The sequence below is a fragment of the Rhinolophus ferrumequinum genome, chromosome 6, assembly GCF_004115265.2.
Source record: "Rhinolophus ferrumequinum isolate MPI-CBG mRhiFer1 chromosome 6, mRhiFer1_v1.p, whole genome shotgun sequence".
Lineage (NCBI taxonomy): Eukaryota > Metazoa > Chordata > Mammalia > Chiroptera > Rhinolophidae > Rhinolophus > Rhinolophus ferrumequinum.
The window spans coordinates 91641739-91663715 of NC_046289.1; the positions used below are offsets into that span (position 1 = coordinate 91641739).

Below are 21977 nucleotides of genomic sequence, written 5' to 3' on the forward strand. Positions count from 1 at the left end.
TACACCTAAAACAAATAAAAAAATAAAGTATTTTGTCTCATATAAGTATTGTTACATCAGCTGATATTTGTTTCCATTTGCATGAAATATTTTTTTCCAACCTTTTATTTTCAGTCTGTGTCTTGTTTTCTTATCCACTCAGCCAACTTGTCTTTTGATTGGAGCATTTAATCCATTTACAGTTAAAGTAATTGTTGATAGATATGTAGTTATTGTTATATTATTAGTCATATTTTTTATCTTTGTTTTTCTTTTTAAATAGTCCCTTTAACATTTCTTGTAATACAGGTTTGGTGTTGATGAACTTCTTTAGCTTTTTCTTATTTGGGAAACTCTTTATCTGTCCTTTGATTTTAAATCATAACTTTATTGGGTAGAATAATCTTGGTTGTAGGTTCTTGCTTTTCATCAATTTGAATATTTCATGCCAATCCCTTCTGGCCTGCCAAGCTTTTGTTGTTAAACCAGGTGTTTTTGGCTACCTTATCTTCTAAATTGCTGATTCAGTCCTCTGCTTCATCTGATCTACTGGTGATTCCCTTTAATGTACTCTGTATTTCAGTTACTGTATTCTTCATTTCTCACGGGTTCTTTTTTATGTTTTCTATCTCCATTTTTATGTTTTCTCTCTCTTTGTTGAAGTTCTCTCTGAGATCATCACACATCATTATAACTAGTTTTGGATTCTGCATCTGGTAGATTGCTTGTATCCATTTTGTTCTTTCTCTGGAGTTTTGTTCTATTTTTTCACTTGGTACATGCATTTGCCTCCTCATTTTGCTGCCCCATTGTGGGTGTTTCTATGTATTAGGTACAGCTGTTATATCTCCTGGTATTAGTAGAATGGCCTTATGTAGTAGGTGTCCTGTGGACCCCAGTGGCACAATCTCCCTGGTCACCTGAGCCGGGTCCTGTGGGTGTGTCCATTGTGTGTGTTGTGTGTACCTTCCTGTTGTAGTTGCATTTGAGATTTAATTGCTTTTTGCACATCAGTGGGAGGGATTGAACCTTGGTCTGATTTGCTGTGAGTACTGGCCATGGCTATAGTGGAGGAGTTGTTGTGCAGGAACTAACGCTATGGAGCAGGATTAGCTTTAGCAGGTCTCAGGTGCCTGCCCAGTCTGACCTCTGGATGTGTTGTTGGCAGAAGCAGCTGGGTGGTGTTCTGGATGGATTTGAGGCTGGTCACCAAGCATACCAGCCCTAGGGTATCCTGGGAGAGGCCCCACTGTAAGCCAAGTCCAGCCTTAGCCTATTCCCTCTCTGGGGCCACCTACAATGAGCCACACAGCAATCCGCAGATGGCCATCACACATGCTGGGCTTGGAGGTGCCTGGGAGAGGCTAAGCCTTGAACCAAGGCCAGTTTCCCCCAAAGCTGGGCTTGGGGCTGCTCAGCAAGAGGTACAGGGCATGCTGAGTCCAGATGCTGCTTGTTTGAGGCTTATGAACCTTTGAGAGATTTCAGGAAAGTCCACAGCATGAACCAAGGAAGGCCATTTGTATGGAAGAGCAACTGGAAATGGCTTGGATGGATTTGCAAGTTGGGTGGGGTGGGATCTCAGGGAATCACAAGGGCAAGGTTAGCCAGGTTTGAGGGAGACTTAGATATGGTGTTGGCTTCTGTTTGCACTCCAGGAGTGGGGAAGCCTCAACAAAAGAACAATAGCTTTTGCCAGCACTTCTGTTTAGAAGAAAGCTACCCCTCCTGCTCTTGCTCTGAAGCCAGATAATTCAGTTCCTCCCTGTATGTCCCTGGCACCTTTGGAGCTGCTGCCCCAGCTCTGGAGCTCAGAGCAAGTGAGTCTGTCAGCAAGTAGGTTCATGTGTGGGTCCTTTGAGAAGATCTTCTGGGATTCTAGCCACCCTCCGTCTCACCCAGCCATCATCTCTGTTTGTTTCCACAGAAATTATGGGGTCTTCTCTACCTAGCACTGGAACACTGGGCTAGGGAGACTGGTGTGAATCTGGGACCTCTCACTCCTCAGTGGGGACCTCTGCAACCAAGATATCCCTACTGGTTTTTAATGGTCACATGTGCTTGTAGGACCAGCAAATTTTGTGTCTCTGTTTCTCCTACCAGTCTCGAGGTGGCTTCTTCTGTATATCCTTTCTTATAGGACTTCTGTTCAGCTAGACTTCAGGCAATTCTCAGTGATGGTTATTCTGTAGTATAGTTGAAATTTTGATGTTTTAATTTTGTCCTGAGAGGAAGCAAGCATAGCATTTATTTACTCTGCCAATTTGACTGGAAGCCACTATAAAACCTTTGAAAGGACCTTGGTAACCATAAAAATAAGAATCTGCATCCCAGTTATAGTGGACTTGTCATATAATTCATGCCCTTGTCTTCAGATAAGCGCTAAATTAATATTAACATGGCAGTATCTAATCCTTACTATAACTGCTTTTGCGTTTTATTCCTATATTGAACTTAAATCTTATATTACCATTTTGCATGTCAGGTTAACCTTTATGTTTTAGAAAAGAATTTGTTTATATTCTTTTTTTTTTTTTAAGACATACTATGTGAAACAATTACGTTTGTGAACACATCCTAGAAAAAGTGCTACATACCTCATTGTTGAATATCAGTACGGTCACCTTTGAAGTACTCCCCTTGGGAAGATAGCAACCAGTACCTAGTCCACCCTTCAAAGCATTTTGGAACTTTTTTTCTGGAATAGCCATCAGAGCTGTCTTTGTATTACCCTTGATATCCTGAATGTCATCAAAATGTCTTCCTTTCAATATTTCCTTTACCTTCAGGTAAATAAGGAAGCCACTGGCGGCCAGGTCAGGTAAATAGGGAGGGTGTTCCAATTCAGTTAGTTGCTGACTGACTAAAACTCCCTTACAGACAGTGCCTTGTGAGCTGGTGTATTGTCGTGATGCAAGAGCCATGAATTGTTGGCGAAAAGTTCAGGTCATGTAATTTGTTCACATAGCTTTTTCAGTACTTCCAAATAGTAAACTTGGTTAAGTGTTTGTCCATTTGGTACAAATACATAATGAATAATCTCTCTAATACCAAAAAAGTTTAGCAACATTGTTGCAACAAGTTCTTGAACTTAATTGCCAGACCTCAGATAACCTTCAGGGATGACATAATTTAGATATTTACAAAGCAATAAGTGTTGCACTTGTGTGTTCAGCATTTTTCCTGTGAGGATTTCAGAAAGAAACCCAACACTACATCTAAGGAAATAATTAGGTTTTAAAAATTTGCTACTTAGAGCTACTTCACAGGGAGCATTTACTTATTCATTTTTTATTCAACTATAGTTGACATATATTAGTTTCAGGTATATAATATATTGATTTGACATTTATATATCTTATAATGAGATCACCACAATAAGTCTAGTAACCATCTGTCACCATACAAATTTATTTTGATATTATTGACTATATCCTCTCTATATACTGTAAATTACATACCTATGACATTTATTTTATAACTGGAAATTTGTACCTTTTATTCCCCTTTGAATATTTCTCCCATTTCCCCTTTGGCAAACATCAGTTTTTTCTCTGTATTTATGAGTTTGTTTCTTTTAGTTTCCACATATAAGTAAAATCATGTGGTATTTGTCTTTCTCTTCCTGACTTATTTCCCTTAGCATAATACCCTCTAGGTCCATGCATGTTGCTGCAAATGGCAATATTCCATTTTTCTCCATTTCTGAATAGCGTTGCATTATTTAAATATACCACCTCTTCTTCATCCATTCACCTATCAATGGTTGCTTCCATATCTTGGCTATTGTAAATAATGTTGCACTGAAATAGGGGTTCCTTGGTTGGGCAGGCTGAAGGCTGTATTCAGCAGTGTGCTGGGCTATTCCCTTTCATCTTGGTATGTTTTCTTTATATTTGTACTCTATTTCTTTTATTGTTATATAGCGTGTCTGTGGTGTCTGTGTGTGTTAAGTCAGACAATTACGTTCGTGAACTCATCCTAGAAAAAGTGCTACATACCTCATTGCTGAATATCAATACAGTCACTTTCAAAGTACTCCTCTTGGGAAGCTATGCACCAATGCCAGCACCTCGTCCACGCTTCAAAGCAATTTTGGAACTCTTTTTCTGGAATGGCCATCAGAGCTGTCATTGTATTATCCTTGATATCCTGAATTTCATCAAAATGTCTTCCTTTCAATATTTCCTTTATTTTCAGGTAAAGAAGGAAGTTATTGGGGGCCAGATCACGTGAGTATGGAGGGTGTTCCAATAGTTATTTGTTGACTGGCTAGAAACTCCCACGCAGACAGTGCCATATGAGCTGGTGCATTGTTGTAATGCAAGAGCCATGAATTGTTGGCGAAAGTTCAGGTCGTCTAACTTTTTCCTGCAGCCTTTTCAGCACTTCCAAATAGTCATCTTGGTTAAGTGCTTGTCCATTTGGTACAAATGTATAATGAATAATCCCTCTAATGTCAAAAAAGTATAGCCACATCGTTGCAACAATTTCTCGAACTTAATTGTCTGATCTCGTATGTGTGTGTTACTTGCAATTTTATCTTCATTTCTGTGATACTTTAATTATTTTCCTGTTTTTTTTTCTTAAACATTGTCAATGGCATATTTTTATCTTTTTTTTTTTTTTTGGTATATTAGCACCACGTTTGGTCATAAGGTTAATTGCCCCATGGAAACATTTTTCTTGTGTAAATAGTTGTGCTCCTTCTCTCCCCCCATTCTTTTTCTTATGTACGTACTCTCTTTGTAAATATCTTATGTTGTGCCTTTTTGAGTACTCATCTTTGAATATAGGGAATTTCTCCTGGACCAGGTATTTGCAGGTTTTTTTTTTTTTTTTTTTTTTTTTCTATAGGGAGGAACCAGAGCTGGCTTGCAGGTTAGCAGGAATTTTCTCTGTTGCCTAGGGGTCTGTACGTGGGTTCCTTTAGCCTTGACTTTTTCCCAAACAAGGTAGAGAGGAAGCTGTGGGGTTGTTAATCCTGTTTCTTTTTTCCTTGCTGCTCACCAACAGATTAGTTCCTGCAAATATGCCTTATCCATGTGATTTCTCCAGAACTGTCTCTTCTTATTCTAAAAACTAAATAGCTTCCTTGAAAGCTCATACTGCCAGTCTGTTCAGCCCTTTCCACTGTTGGAAATAAGGGATTTTAGTTTTTAACTGAAAAGAGGGGCCTTTAAAATTGGATATCTTGCTTTTCTGAGATCAACAACAGCATGTACTCTCCCTCCACATTTTTATGAATTCCTATTTGATGTCTATTGCTTTTAATAATGACTGCATCTATTTTTTGATTTGTGATTTTTAGCTGTTTGATTTTTGTCAAATGTGTATTTTTATTTGTTATTCTTCTTGTTCTTTTAAGTGACTTCTAAGAAGTGAAGAGAGAAGGTCTAAATTTACTCTGCTTTTTGAAATTGGAGGGATCTCATGGCATCTTATGAATGAACTGGCTCTGTTTACACCCAGTCATGAAGGGGAAACCGAGGTGGCCATACTTGTACCACACGTTTCCCTTGCCCATAACTGGTAGGATCTGGAACGAACAACTTTCCCAAGACAAACTAATCAATTAAAAGGAGATGCACCCGTCAGATTTCTCCAAGAATTTGAACTCTGACTTTGAGGTTAGTTTGTCACAGGCACTTGAAAAATCATAGAAATTCAGCTGAGGTAACCAGACTGAGCTATAATTCAGATAAGTAAGTTGAGAGAAGAGAAGAATGGAACACAGGGACGGAGCAAAGTGGAGAAGCAATGAAAAAGAGAAGCAAAGATCAAAGAAACGCTGTGATTTCTGAAAGAAAGAAAATGCGTCCTATTTCTAGTCCCTTTTCTGTTTCCATGAAGCCTGGTTATAGTATGTCTTACTTTTCTATTCTGTGAGACCTCTGTTTTTCTACACCACCCTTGACGGGTGTAGGAGGTTCGCTAAGTCTTTGTGTCTTGAAACCAAAGAAAATACACACACACACACACAGACAGCACACAAAGACACACACACCACACATACACACACACACACACATCACACACACCACAAACACACCACACCACACACCACACCCATACGTACACACACAGCACACACACATACCACAAACAGCACATACACAGAGCACACACACCACACCACACACACCACACACACACACACACACACACACACCAAGTAATGAGAGGTTCCAAACACAGGACTGATGGCACTTAATTAGGAATGCTAAAATTAAAACATGTTATCATACACACTAGAATATTGATTTAAATAATGGAAATTTTTTTCACTATAGCCAAAATCTTGGAAATGTCTATATGTATACTGAGGAGCATTTATAAAAGTTAAGGTGGGTGCTATATAGTCCATATTACTATGAGTTCATCCCAGAGAGGGCATGTTGATTTGGTGTGAGACAGTTAGTTAATTAGTGCAGTAAATTAAGATAGCACACAAGTGACAATACTTTATCCAAAGCAATTTATTGGTGTTAATTTCTTCATTTGCAAATGCACAAAGTTCACTTGTTGAAATGGATGTTTTAATGTATACTATAAATTATTTCTGAACTTGCACATTTTTTTGATTAACTGTAGTTTAGTTAAATTTGTGTGAGAGTGCTAGAGAGGACGTTTTCCTTTTAACCATGCAAAATTGAATAGCTGTGTTTTGTATACAGGGCAGTAGGCACTGCCAGGGTGACGGGCAAAATGATGAAGGGTGACTTGTCTTCTGGTGTTTTGAGTCTCCCCTTTCTTTGCATTTACTTTAATGCGAGCTTACTTTCCTTTTTCTCACCTGAAGTATTCAGGGCCCAGTCTCTTTCTTCTTTCAGACATTACTCATAGGACAGGATCTGAAACCTGTTCACACTAAGATTTAAAAAAAAATGATAAAAATGTCTTATTCTTAGCCTTACTGTCAATAATATGCCTGCTATTTATTTAGCATTTTATACTTTGCAAAACACTTTCATATACCTTGTATCTTTTAATCACCACTAAATCATACATCTCTAACGTAGATGGCATCTCACATTTATGAATGATGAAACCAAGACTCAGATACTAAAACCAAGCTTTGAGTTCAGGTCTCTAAACTCTGACTTTCCATATAATGGCTGACATGTTTGCAAAGATAAAAATCTTAAGCCAATACAATGAATCTCTGATTAGAATTTCTGGTGTCACTTGTTGTCTACAGTGAACAAACTTTCTCTGTTTAACCATTTTGTTCTCTCCATGTTCAGCTCATGGACAGTAACAAGAACTGACAGATTACTGGCCTGGTGGCATGAGAACCCTATGTGAAAAGGACAAGGGAGATGTCATTTAATTTAGGGGAAAATACCTCTCTGTACTTCAGTAGCCTCTGAAGACAATTACTGTGTAATTATTAAGGCACTGTAGTATAGTGGAAAGAGAACAGGCTTTGAAATCTTGCAGACATGGGATCTGAAACCAATCCCAGATCTGCCACTTGCCAGCTGTGTCACTGAAACTCTTTGAGTGTCGATTTCACTATAACTAGAGTTATCAATACTTGTTTTATAGGACTATTGTGGGAGCTCATTGAAAAACATGAAATTAAATTGATAGCAACCATTTACTGAGCACTAACTATGTGTTCCCCTAATTTGTACCAACAACTTTCAGGTAGGACTATTGCTACTAGATTTTAACAGATCAAGAAACTAAGCTGAAAGAAGTTTACCAACATACCCAGGGTCACACAGAGAGTAACCTGTAGCACCACAGTTCATACCAATTCCACCTGATTCTAATGTCTGTGCCACATAGTACACAGTACATAGTACTTGATACTTGCTACCTTTCCTATAATGATCTGCATTTGTAATGATGGCTGGAGTGGACATCTGGTGTTTTGGTCTGTCCATAAATACTCCCCCCACTCTTCTAACAGCACTTTCCTTCCACTGGGGAAAAGTTCTCAGCCACTTCAACTAATGGAACTGCCATCACCCAGCCACAGGGTGGTGGCAGTTCCATTAGTTGAAGTGGCTGAGAGGAGGGCATGTAAGTCCAGTAAGGCCCTCCAGAATACTTCCTTTTGTTATGTGCAGGGAAGTAAGAAGTCTTCTAGTTCCTGTAGGATTGCTATAGTAGGATAATGTAAGTGAGAAGCTGAATAATAACGGAGTTACTGATAATGTAATCTGTGCCACTCTCCCTCCATACATATACTTGGAGAAAGTCCTCTGAAGCAGGAGACATGTCAATGCAGAGAGAAATTAAATGAGGAATGAAGAAAAATCTTGATGATAAAGAACTTTCCTGAATCGAGATTTCATATGGTCCAGTGAACCAATACAACAGCCTTATTTGTATAAACTCATTTAAGTTGAATTTCTGTTATAAACAACTGAAAGTAATAAAGAGAATATAAAATGTCATCTTTTTTTTTTTTTTTTTTTAGAAATCCTGAAACAAGTGTGTTGTCTATTGTATGAGCTTTTACTGTAAGGGTTTAAAATAAAGTAATTTTATGCTTAAAGAGGAAAAACATGAATTGTATGAAAAATTTCAGTTATAATTTCTCAGAAAGACTGAACAATGAAGTATTGTTTTATTTTAGTTTTCTTCAAAATGTGATATAGTAGGTAGTGACTGTCATGATTTGCTATTTATTAGAATTATCCAAAACACAAGGGGAAAGAGTTTTTGGACCGAGTAATTTGACACTTTTATAAAAATTATTACATTCCTTCTGCTTGGAAAGCTCTTCCCCCAAATACTTAAACAGACCCCTGTCATGCTTCGTTCAAGTTTCTGCACCATATTCCAGTGACGCTTTCCCTGATTCTTCTATCTAAAAAGCACCCTGCTTACTTTTTACCCTCTTCCTGGCTTACTTATATAATGTCTGGCTACCTGATACTGTACTCTTTATTGGTTTATTTGTTTATCGCTAGTTCCCACACTAGACTATAAGATCCACGCGAACAAGGGTTTTGTGTCAATATGATGGAATGAAGGAACATTTTCAGGTACAATATTTGCGATGGAACTTCAGTGGGGCAAAAGTGAGAGTAACAAACAGGCTGGCTGACTAGCTCGGATCAAACATCCTTCTCTTCCCGGGGACGTGCTGAGTCCATGTTGCTCAGTCTACCTTGCAGTTGGGGGTGGTCCTGTGATAAACTGGGATGTGAGCAGAAGTGCAGGCATCGCTCTTGGGCCTGATCCGTAAATCGTCCAGTGCATGAGGCAACCATCAGTGTCTAGGGCAGTTGTGGGTTACACTTGTCAAGTCTGGTTAGCAGCCTTTTCACTCTCTCAAGTATCCTAGTTCCCACAAATTGGATACACTGTAGCTGTGCATGACACTCTAGGCCTTTCCCTCTTCCTCAGGGCCTTCCTGTGAGTTTGGAAGCTGCACATTACAGATGGTGTAGCCACAAGAAGGAAGCACCCTGGATCTTTAAATTGCTACTTGGACTTGGAGCAAGAAAAAAATTCATTTTGTGTTGAGCTATTATACATTTTTGAATTTACTTATTATAGCAATAAGCCTACCCTAACTAACATAGGAATCTAAAAGTCAAATTGTTAGTATTTAAAATGTATAAATTAGGAAATAAATGTAGATGCTTATTTTAACTGATACCAACACAATTCAACTTTCCCAATATATACGTAATTCATAATTTGTTTTATAATGCCAATATTGTTAGTTAGGAAAAATCAATTCAGAGTCATATAAATACATTGAGTCTTGGGTGCCTGTTCCCGCAGGGATGGTTAATCTGGCTATCCTACTGTGGATATCCCATGTGCCTGTAGGAAAATATTACAGGCTTGGTTGGAATAATTTGATTACTGTATGTTCACCAACTGGAAAGTCTAGTCATAATATCATTTTTGTCTTCATTTTGTCCCTTGATAACCAATTCATGAAGCTAATCAAGCTGAATCAAATCTTTCTGGAAGGCAGAAGTCTTGCAAACTGTCTCTGCCACCATCTGCTGCACAAAGAAAGAAAATATGGTGTACTAATTAGTATGTTATGAAATAGCTGAGGAACTAAATGGTGGTGGTTTTGGAGTCAGCGGTTTTCACTGAGCTCTCAAGTTCTGACAGATGCTAGAGAGTACACAGTATCTGGCCCTTGAAATACAGAGAGAACCTCTTTCCTGAAGTTTGATCTGCTTTGTGGTCACCAAGATAAGAGAGCAAAAACAGATTTCTTTCAGGCAATTACATGCATCTTAAATTTTAAACTGAACAAACATATGCCTACTGAAACTATATCTCAAGAATACAGAATTGCATATTGAAGGATAAAGCAAGTATCCTTCATGCCCCTTCTGATTTTTTGCAGGTAGCTGTGACTAAAAATTATTTGTCTCTGCTTTTTACATTAGAAGATTTTCACAAAGAGCTGGTGACTCTTGATTTTTTTCCTTCCTTAAGAGTGACAAAAAATGTTGCTTGGGAGCTCTGTGTGGAAGCAGGTCCTTTTGACAAGTGCCTTTAACCATAGGCTGATTGCGTCTGGCAAGCTCACTCAGGCAACCTCTGGAGAATGTTTCAACATCTGGAGAATGTTTCCCTTCTGAAGTCATTTGGGCCCCTGCCTGAAGAGTGTAATTCTCTACACCCACCTCTTGAAGTTGGACAAAAGGAAGGGGGCTGGGGTCCCAGAATTCAATATGCAAATTTCTCTGGAATCCCCAGATTTCCAGGCTTGCATCTCAATCCGTCTCCCAAGCCGAATGTTCTTGAGGTCCCAAGTTTAGATCCTCTCAGTTCAGTTGATGCCGGGTAAGCCTCCCCTCCCTGAGGCAGAGTTGGATATTCTGACTGTGGGGTAGCCGCTGGGCTATGTGAGGGAGGCGGAGTTCTGGAACTTTGACCTTCCCCCCCACCCCCATGCCTCATCCCCCCTTCTTTGATACCCAGTAGCTCCGTGACCTTTCAAGTGGAGTGAAATTAGGAGTTTCTCCCCAAATTTCTCTGAATAATCACGTGGTGTGGACTTAACAACTTGCAAACTGTTTTACATGATACGACAAATATGGGCAAACATACAAACGAAAACAATTGGCTGAAGTGTAACCTTTGTCATGTACTGGTGACGTGCTTATTGCTATCAGCCTCTGAATTCACCGAGTGGGTATTTTAAGGCAATACTTTTGCTTAATGATGATAGCCAGTGTTCAGATATCTAGGTGTTGTCCATGTAACTTCTTCTTCAGCAGAAAAGTTCTGTAATTTGATTTGAATAGAAAATTGAATGACACGTGACACTTTCCTGCTAAACTTGGAATATATAGCTCAGGATTTTCTTAGTGACAGTTAGAAGAAGGTAATTACTAGGCAAAACTTTTATGGAAAGTTATTCTCATGAAACAAAACATTAGAATATTATTTGGTAACTTAATGTTGCTAAGATAATGCAACTATCGCTTTTATAGGCAATCATAAAGTTAATACAGTAGTGCAGAATTTTCATAAGAGTAGGGTGAGATTGTAAGCCACAATGGCACTCTGTCTACATCAGCACACATCTAGCAGGCAATGTAAGGAGAAACTGGGAAATTCTAATTTGAACTAGGGTGATAGAGACATATTTCTTTACGCTATTAGTAATATGTGTTATCCACAGTAAAAACAACAGAAATATCATGTAGTCTATAGAAGAAAAAAGATGGATCAAAATACTTTGTATTCTATTAAATCTCTGAGCAAGCTTAAACAACTAATCTTTTTCAGTGTGAACAAATCTCTTTCTAAAGTAAGTAGGATGAGCAGATAGAGGTAAAGCTATCTAAAGATATCTTAGTTTGAGAGAGTCTACAGTCATTACTTGAATTTGTTGTTTAATATCCAAGATGTTTACCAAAATAAACAATCAGTGTTTATTGATGTGCTTATTTTGATTGTTTTGTTTAAAAAATATATTGAAGTTATTTTATTATAAGCAACACCATATGTGTGTAGCGATGCAGGCTCTAAGAAGGCAACCTCAGCTATGTATTAGTTTCCTATTGCTGCCATAAATAATATTTCAAATTTAGAGGCTTAAAGTGGCACAAAATTATTATTTTACAGTTTTGTAAAAGTCCTACACTGGCCTCAAGGGCTAAAATGTAGGTGTCTGCAGGGCTGCTTTCCTTTCTTGAGGCTCTGGGTGAGAATCCACTTCCATCTTTTCCAGATTCTTGATACTGCCTGAATTTCTTGGTTTGGAACCCCTGCCTCCAACTTTAAAGCCACCTTTGTAACATCTCTAAGATCCTGTTTCTGTTGTCCCATCTCGGTGGCTGGAAAGAATCTCTCCTTTTAAAGATTATGTAACTAGATTGGACCAACCTGGATAATCCAGGTTAATATCCCATTTTCAATGTCCTTAAACTTAATTGCATCTAAAAAGTCCCCTTCGCCATGTAAAGTAACATGTTCAAAACTGGGGATTAGGTGTGAATGTATTAGGTTGGTGCAAAAGTAATTGTGGTTTCAGACAGTAAATTTTAAATCATTATAACTAGGTTCAAACATATCTTTATTAACCAAAATAGGAACCATTACAATCAACACATTTTTGCCAAAGAGAAATAAGTTTGTTTATTCCTGTAGCATAAAAATCCGTGCTTTGGGATTCGTCGAACTCTTGGAAAGCATTTTCTGCATCCTGCTGGTTGTAGAAGTATTTCCCCTGCAAAAAGTTGTCAAGATGCTTGAAGAAGTGGTAGTCATTTGGCGAGAGGTCAGGTGATATGGCTGATGTGGCAAAACTCCATAGCCTAATTTATTCAACTTTTGAAGCGTTGATTGTGTGACGTGCGGTTGGGCACGTGCGGTTTGTGGAGAAGAATCGGGTCCTTTCTGTTGACCAATTCTGGCTTCAGGCATTGTAGTTTTAGGTCTGTCTCATCGATTTGCTGAGCATACTTCTCAGATGTAATGGTTTCACTGGGATTCAGAAAGTTGTAGTGGATCAGACCGGCAGCAGACCACCAAACAGTGACCATGACCATTTTTTGGTGCAAGTTTGGCTTTGGGAAGTGCTTTGGAGCTTCTTTTTGGTCCAAGCACTGAGCTGGTCTTCGCTGGTTGTCTTATAAAATCCACTTTTTGTCTCACGTCACAATCTGATCGAGAAATGGTTTGTTGTTGTTGCATAGAATAAGAGAAGACAACACTTCAAAGCGAGGATTTTTTTTGATTTGCTGTCAGCTCATGAGACACTCACTTATCGAGCTTTTTCACCTTTCCAATTTGTTTCAAATGCTGAACAACCATAGAATGGTCGACATTGAGTTCTTTGGCAACTTCTTGTGTAGTTGTAAGAGGATCAGCTTTGATGATTGCTCTCAATTTGTCATTGTCGACTTCCAATGGCTGGCCACCAGGCTTCTCATCTTTAAGGCTCTCTTCTCCTTTGCAAAACTTCTTGAACCACCGCTGCACTGTACGTTCGTTAGCAGTTCCTGGGCCAAATGCATTGTTGATGTTGCAAATTGTCTCCGCGGCTTCATGACCCATTTTGAACTTGAATAAGAAAATTGCTTGAATTTGCTTTTTGTCTAACATAATTTCCATAGTCTAAAATAAATATAAAATAAACAGCAAGTAATAAGTCATTAGCAAAAAAAAAAAAAAAAAACACAAAAGAAAACACATAAAGCAAGAATTGTGCGTTAAAATGATGTATAACATAACCACATTTATTTAAGAATGTATTCCAATATCAAACAGCAAATTACAACAATGCAAAAACCGCAATTACATTTGCACCAACCTACTATTTAAGGACCATTTTTCTCCCTATCACAGCCTCTAAGTTTGAGTTCTCTGGCAAAGCAGAGATGCAGACCAAATATCATCTCATGTCTGCAGCACAGTTCCTATACTGTTTTGCTGGGGGCATTGTCACCGTACCGTGATAAAGCCTTTTTTTCATGAATTTTTTTCACAAATTTTTTTCATGAATTGGGCAAATACACAATTTCTATTGTGTTTCAGACACCGTGCTGGTATTGAGGAAATAAAAGTGAAAGACGGGCTCTTTTCAAGGATCTTATAGTGTCACGGCGATCAGCACAGTACACCGTGGATCTCACAGGTACCCCCCCACGGCCTTAAGCTTCAGCCAAGATGTCTCAGAGAGAATTACATCTAAATTGTTCTAAATCCTTAGTGAAAAAGGACCGTTTGTGGAATTGTGGAGATTACAGGACCATTACATTTTTATTTATTTTATGCTACATTCTGGGATAATGGTGGTACAAGAAACAGACAAAACTTTGCCTTCATGGTGCTCAAAAAATAGTCCAAGAGCCAAGGAGTTTAGTGTCCTAATCTACTAGACTTAGCAGGAGTGAGAAGCATGATATGTCAAAGGTAGGACAAGAGAAAGAGTAAAGAACTGAAGTGGCTGAAAGGGCTGACAATAAAAAAAATGCAAGATGTTAAGAAGTGTCCACTTGAAAGCCTTATTTTTAGGTTATAAGAACATTGAAGAGAGCAAAGGTGTTGGTTATAAACTTGAGGAAGTTTACCTTCTAGGAGTGATTTATTTTTTTTAATCTCATGGAAAATGTTTGGATATTGATCATTTTGTGTTTTTACCCTTTAGTTGACCTTTTAAGATGGACTTCTGTTCCAGTAAAGAAGTCACTTTGTGCAGATAGAGTAAAAAAAGCTCTAAGCAGGAGAAAATAATTTTACCAAACCTTGTTACCATTTACTGGGAGAAAGGATTAATTTACAAAGCTGATTCATTAGCCTCATTTTATTTTTTGGATTAAGGTGCTGAGCGGTTTATGACCTAATGGCAATGATCACTTATCATTGCAATTCCCAGCAAACTTCTGCAGAATGCTTTCAACTGTTCCCTAGAAGTCTCTCCCACCATTTACCCCATCCTTAAAAAAAAAAAAAAAAAAAAAGAAAAGAAAAAATGAAAATGTGAGTTTGGGTGATACCACTATCTTGTGAACTCCCAAAGGAACTGTGTGAATTCTGGAGAAGTTAGGAGAATGTTACCAAAATGATGGAGGAGAGCATAATAGCATCTGTGAAGTACTATCTGGAAAGACAACCCCTCTTTTTAGTTCTGCTACACTGCGTTTTGCACTTCGTATTTCTTTCAAGTCTGAACTTTGGTCTTAAGTTATTTGTACTAATACATCTCTGGAAAAGGTGGATTGCAGAGAATCTAGTTTAACTGCAGAAGGCTATTGCTTCATCTTACCATCAGATTTTTATCACTTTCAGATAAAAAAAAAAAAGCCCCTCAGTCCTTTTGTATGTTGTGTTAATTATCTAAATTAATCTAAATGTCACATTGACAAAAAAATAGATGAGTAAGTACATTTTAGCTTAGAGTGGTAGGAGTTAAAAAGAAAAACAGAAAGAAAAGACAGATTTGCTTATTAGTGGTTTTGTCCTAAGAACTTGGAATTCTTTTTATTTTTTTCAATTAAAATTTATTGGGGTGACAATGGTTAGTAAAGTTACATAGGTTTTAAGTGTCCAATTGTGTAATACATCATCTATATATAACATCGTGTAGAACTTGGAATTCTTAAATCCTGTTCTCATATTGTAATTTAAGAGGATAGGAACTCCAGAATTTTTAAGTTGAGTGGGGAATTCGTGTAATAAAGTATGAAAAACATGCATGCTATTCTATTATAAAGATTGCAATTATGCCTTGATCGCAGTTAAGGGATTACATGTTTCTACTGAAGTGCACAGTGTCAGTGTGAAAAGAATAAAATGGAAAAAGTTATAGAACTGAAAATTTAATATATATGATAATACACATAAATTTCTTTAGAGGAGAAAGAGCAGAATTAATTATAATTTAGTACCCAGAGGGTGAATAAAAATGGTAAAGAATTATGACATAAAAAATTCATTTTGTAATTAGCTTAGCATAGTAAAACTAGAAGTTTTTTAAAGGTTCTGATAACTTATAAAATATTTTATGAAAGGGAAACAGGGAAAATGTTAATTATAAGCAGTACCTAAAAGAGGAATCCATTCTATCTTAAAATAATAATTATTAAATTTCTAATTAATTCATGATTGCATTTTGAAAATTAATTACAACAGTGTTCTGAATATTCTAAATATTCAAGTGAAACGTAAAGATATACTTAAAGTATTTGTGAAGCTCAAGTGGGTTTGAGCACCAATAATGCCCTTCAAGGCTTTTTGGAAAAGTAATCTGAAGTTAGAATTGTTACTTTTTTCTTTGGGGTCCTTTCAAAGAATTATTAGTATTTGTGGTAGTTCTGATGGGCTATATGTCTATTTATGGATTTTGCTGTTCTTAATACATTAGGAAATACACTTTTTATTATAGTGTTGCTGTGTTCACAGTAGGTTTATTATGATGAAAAAAATGTCTTTAAAAAATGAAGTAAAGATACAACAGTTAGAACCTATTCTTCTAGTCTTTATAAATAATGAGTACCGTAAATAGTCGTATAGCCTACTTAGCTGAAAATTAGGCTTGATATATGCACGTGGTTTCTGAATCATCATAGAACGGTGGAGCACACAATTTTGGGTGAGCTACAACCTTAGCTAGTGCAGGGTACAGAGAGATCAAAATTTGTGTTTGGTTATTGCGCATAGTTGATAGATTTGACCAAAAGTAATTCTTTTTTTTTTTTTTTAAAGATTTTATTGGGGAAGGGGAACAGGACTTTATTGGGGAACAGTGTGTACTTCCAGGCCTGTTTTCCAAGTCAAGTTGTTGTCCTTTCAATCTTAGTTGTGGAGGGTGCCGTTCAGCTTCAAGTTGTTGTCTTTTCAAGTTGTTGTCTTTTCAGTCTTAGTTGTGTCAGGCGCAGCTCAGCTCCAGGTCTAGTTGCAGCCCACTGGCCCATATGGGAATCGAACTGGCAGCCTTTGGAGTCAGGAGCATGGAGCTCTAACCGCCTGAGCCACTGGGCCGGCCCTGACCAAAAGTAATTCTTAAACTGTTTAGTAGCTGCTCTGTTTCCTGAAGGAATAGGTGTATCTCAAAAGAACTCCTAGGAACAATTATTTTAATATATTGTGTTATATTTCAAGGCGATTGATACTGACATTTACTTGACCACTTGAAACCTCAGCTAAAAGTTCTGATTGAATTCACCAGTTCATCACCTAGAAGGACAGTGTGCTTGGTTAGTATTTTTAGATGCCCCTCAAAGGGCCCCTGGCTTCTTGTTTGCCAGATTTTGTTACTTAGTATATTATTTTTATGCAACTGATTTTCCTTGTTTATGTGGCATGGGGTACCTGTTATAGATTTAATTTGGTCGCGTCCCCAAAATTCATATGTAGAAGCCGTAACCCCCAATGTGATTGGATTTGGAGCTAGGGCCCTTAGGCAGGTAATTAAGGTTCAATGAGGTCCTAAGGTGAGTCACTTATACCACAGGACTGGTGTCCTTACAAGGAAAGAAAGAAACACAAGAAATCTCTCTCTCTAGCTTTTTCTCTGCACGCACCCAGAGAAGAGGCCATGTGAAAACACCATGAGAAGGTGCCCACTGACAAGCCAGGAACCAGCCATGAAGGCACCTTGATCTTGGACTTCCAGCTTCCAAAACCATGAGGAAAGAAATTTCTGTTGTTTAAGCCACCTAGCCTGTGGTATTCTGTTAGGACAGCCCTAGCAGACTAATCCAGTACCCAAGTGGGAGAGTGGATTGGATTAAATTAATTATTTTGTGATCATAGATTTTGAGGCCCTTGCGTAGGGAGCTTGGAGATTAGACTGTGAGTGCATTGGAGGACCAGATCATGCTCCTTGTATGTGGTTTTGGAGCTTGCTTTATAATGGACGCTATGTAAATACTCGGGAAATAGTGAGTGATCAACTGAGAAGCCTCTTGTTTTTCTCAGCTTCGCTTTATGTGAATTGTTGTTTTAATATATATATTTATTCATCCATTTTATGATTATTGTAGTGGAATGTTCACCATATTTCTAATGGTTTCAGAGCAGTATGCCATGACACCAATCTCAGTACAGGTTTACCTCTTAGTTCAGATTTTGGTGACTTTTTAATGTTTGAAGAGGGTTCACAGTGGATAAAGATGTATTAATGTGCATAATTCTATGGGGAGGATATAAGAAGGATACTAACTCCCTCATATAAAATCTATTTAACTGTTTATTTTTATTAAGAGAAAACAGAACTTCATAATTCTGTTTTTCAATAACTTTTGGTTAAGAGCTAAATCGTGGTTAGGAATCAAGCTGTGATAAATTAAAAAGCACTACTTTCATATCCTCTTCTCCATTTCATTGGACCGTGTACTTTTATTCCTACCACATAAGTCAGCTGAGATGAAATAGTTTTTAATTTGAGTGGCATGCTGTCAAAAAGAAAAAAAATATGTTTTGGGGATACATACCATTCCAAAAACTACTTCTATTTTTCAGCTTTGCAAAAAAAATGAAAGCATTTATTTATTTTTCTATCATGTGACTGAATATAAGTACCACTATTTTACAGCATTACACCTTTTTATTTGTAGCAGTGTGCTATTTATAGAAAAATATGGACAGACTGGGGTTTGAACTGTGGCTCTGTCACTTGACCTCATTAAAGTCATGTTACTTCTTTTGGCTTTAAAATGTGGATATAAATCATGTCTTAATGGAGTTGTTGTAAAGACTGAGTAAAAGAAATTATGTATATTATATTTAGCCTAGTGACAGGCACATGGACAATGAAACTAATTCTCTAAAGAATGAACTTTTGAAGGGCTTATATTAATTCACTACACTTCAGGTTGCCAGACATTGGGCTTGAGATCAGCATGGATGTTTTCCCAGAGTGTCCTCTGTTTCCAGGAGGTGCTGAGATCAATATACAGACATGGGCTAGCCTCCTGTTTTGCCCTTGCTTTTCAGGGCCTGTGAAAGGATGAACTGAAGTCATGCACGTCTCGTCAGCGCTTCGCAGAGCCCCTGAGATGCGGTAGGTGGCCGCTGCATACTGAAGTGTCGCCAGTGACATTGTGGTCACTAACCACCCTTCAGGGATCAGTTACTGCTCGTTTTGGGATACCTGGGTGGTGGTTCTGGGCAATGACGCAGTGATTTGGGGTCTGGCTGAATCTCAAATTCCATGGTTTCATTTGTAAGAGAGTCTTCATGGAATCAAGCAGTAGTAAATAGAGAGAGACAGCGTGAGGGCTCCGTAGTGTACTCTGTCATTATTCCATCTAATTTTTGACATGATTTAAAAGGTGAATACAGAAATGATTTGAAGAGAAATAAAAAGTACAGGTCTCTTACATGGACTTCCTCTTTTTTTTTTTTTTTTTTAGCATATTTTTTTTTGCAACCAGGGAAAGATTTCAGTACTGTATAAAAGGGACAGGATATCGTTTACTGGTAACGATTGATACACTACGTAGTAATGTCACTGGAGGCTCACCGGATGTCTAAGAGAGGACTCAACCCGGAGCAGTGGTGACCCGGTTCTTGTCTCTGTGAGAAAAAGAATTCAAGAGCAAGACAGATGCAGGAAAGCGAACGTGATTTATTGAAAATGAAAGTACACTCAGAGAACGAGTGACCACGAAGAAGTCTCAATCAGGGGATTTTACCCTCCTGGAGTGGGAATTAGTGACGTCCCATTATGTGGTTCATTTGTCCTCCCCCTGAGTGGGACCCTCCATTTCCTTCTTTTTCTTCCTTATTTGGTTCCTCTGGAACTGTCATGGCATCATATGCATGATGGGAGTCGTAACCACAATGCAAATGAGATTATAATGACATTATAATTAGCTAAATGTCAGGTCCTGGTCATAGGGATCTGCCTAGCTGGAAGAAACTGGCTGTTGTTTTTCTCCAGCTGCAGGTACTGGATACATTCACTTTGTTACTAGTGTAAGCAGTGAAGCACCTCACAGTTGTACCCTGGAGGGGGTTGTCAACTTCCTAGGCTACCTGTCCTGCCTCAATAACATTTGAAACATCAGAAGTACATTGGAACTAGTACACATGGTCACAACAATTAGAAATAAAACTCATTCATATAGCATTAGAAGTAGAAATAAATTACCTCATTGCGTTTTTTATGACCCTGTGAGTGTATTTCTAGATGTATACATACAGTATAAAAGACATTCGATGTTTTCCTTAATGACTGTTGTTTCTAGTAAGGTTGTTAGTGGATACGAGTAAATTACACACAAAGAAAGAACCCCAGTGTCAGGAAATATCACATATGGTAGATACATGTCATAAAAATAAAGTACTGAATTATCATAATGATCAAATTTGGTACTAGAAGGAAACAAATATTAGCACAGGACATAGACACTAAATACATATATTTTTAAATGAATAATTCCCTGGTGGAGCAAAGCTTATGTATCTTAAGGATAACTCCTTAGGTGTGACATGTTTCTATTTCATAGGTGTATTACCATGTACATGTGTTCTTAGTATTAATTAGTCTGTGATGTGACATAAATACTGGGGAGGAGATTGAAAAAAATCTTCTTTTTTAAATGCAGAAACAATAAAGACCTATTAAACAGACTAGACTTCTCTCTGATGACATATCACCAAACTCTACGGTTCTCTCCTGGAATTTGACATGCCTTCATCCAGGCTTATTGTGGTCACTTATTCGTAGTAGCAGGCCCATTTTCTCAGACAGTGTCTGCTCTCCTCTCCCTCCATCTATCTGCATCTTGGATATCTTGATTGTCAGGGTGCAGTTAGCCCTCTGTTAAAAGGGTGGAAGGGTCTGAGAACTCCTTAGCATATAATTAAACCAGTATTGGCTTGCTGTGACTTGGCAATACGCTTGGCATTCATGGAGTCACAATGAATAGTTGCTGAATTAATTTATTGACAGAGGTCATGTAGGTGAAGAAAGACAGGCAGGGAAAGGGATGTAGAACAAGCCATACATAGAATATATTCCATGGTGTCCTAAATGAGGATGGCTGCGTAGCAAGGGGAACAACTGAGGCTGGAGATCAGGCCTGGATTACCGGGAGGCGAGCAAGACATTTTGTCTCCTATCCCCCTACTGATTTATTTCCAGAGTGGCTGGTTCTGACCTGGTTGCCTCTAAAAGGGCTATTCACATTTCAGACGTTACAACTCGACAAATTATGGAATTAATATTGTTTCCATTAAGTTATAGGTGACACTATTTTGACTAGGTTTCTAATACTTTGGAAAGAGGTATAGGATTCCATGTGTCACACGATAAATCAAAAAAATGTTTCACCACATTGAGATTAATTTTTAAGGGAGCAGTATGATTTAATATATCAGAGATATTTTTAATTTATGCTGATATAAAATGTCAAAAAAACCATAAAAACCCTGAATAGAACAAGTAAATCACTTAACCAGAATCATAAGTTTAAAGTGAGTAATTAACAGTATTGATTTTGAAAGGTATCAGAAATATTTGATAGTAGAGAACTAGAAATAACTATTCTGGGATATTTATTATTATTCAAATTTTTATTAAGGAATAGCTCTAATTTTGATTTTTGGGCTTTAGTAAATTTCTAGAGAAGTGAGAGTTAAGAGGATGAAATATCATAATGCACATTTTGGAAAGAGATTCTCAGAGTTAATATATTGAGGGTTTTTTAATTAGGATGGAGAAGATTCATAAGTGTTTTCAGGCATTTGAAAGGGAATTATGAAAACGATTGTGTCCAATTATCCTGCGTCTCGACTGGGGATTGAAAGAGAAGCCAGGGGCTTAATTTGCAGCAAGAGGAAGAATTCATTTAGCTAGAGATTTTTTTTTTTGCCCAAATTGTGATTAAACATTGTAATAGTCAACTGAGAACTGTTGAGAGTCCCTAGTTTTCTTTTCTTTTCTTTTTTTTTTAAAGAAAGAGTGAATAGAGATGAACCTGAATTCTTACTCATGTGATTGTACGTTCTCACTTCATGATTCTTTGATGATCCTATATGGACTCGAGCATTTCTACAGAGTTAAAAGCATTAAGGAGAGATATGTTTGCTGAAAAATT

At 37.7% G+C, this 21977-nt stretch overlaps 1 pseudogene; it reads right to left on the reverse strand.

The window, feature by feature from the left end:
* Positions 1-12255, reverse strand: part of LOC117023219 (protein RCC2-like) — a 45031-nt pseudogene extending 32776 nt beyond the window's left edge.
* Positions 12256-21977: the final 9722 nt, after the last annotated feature.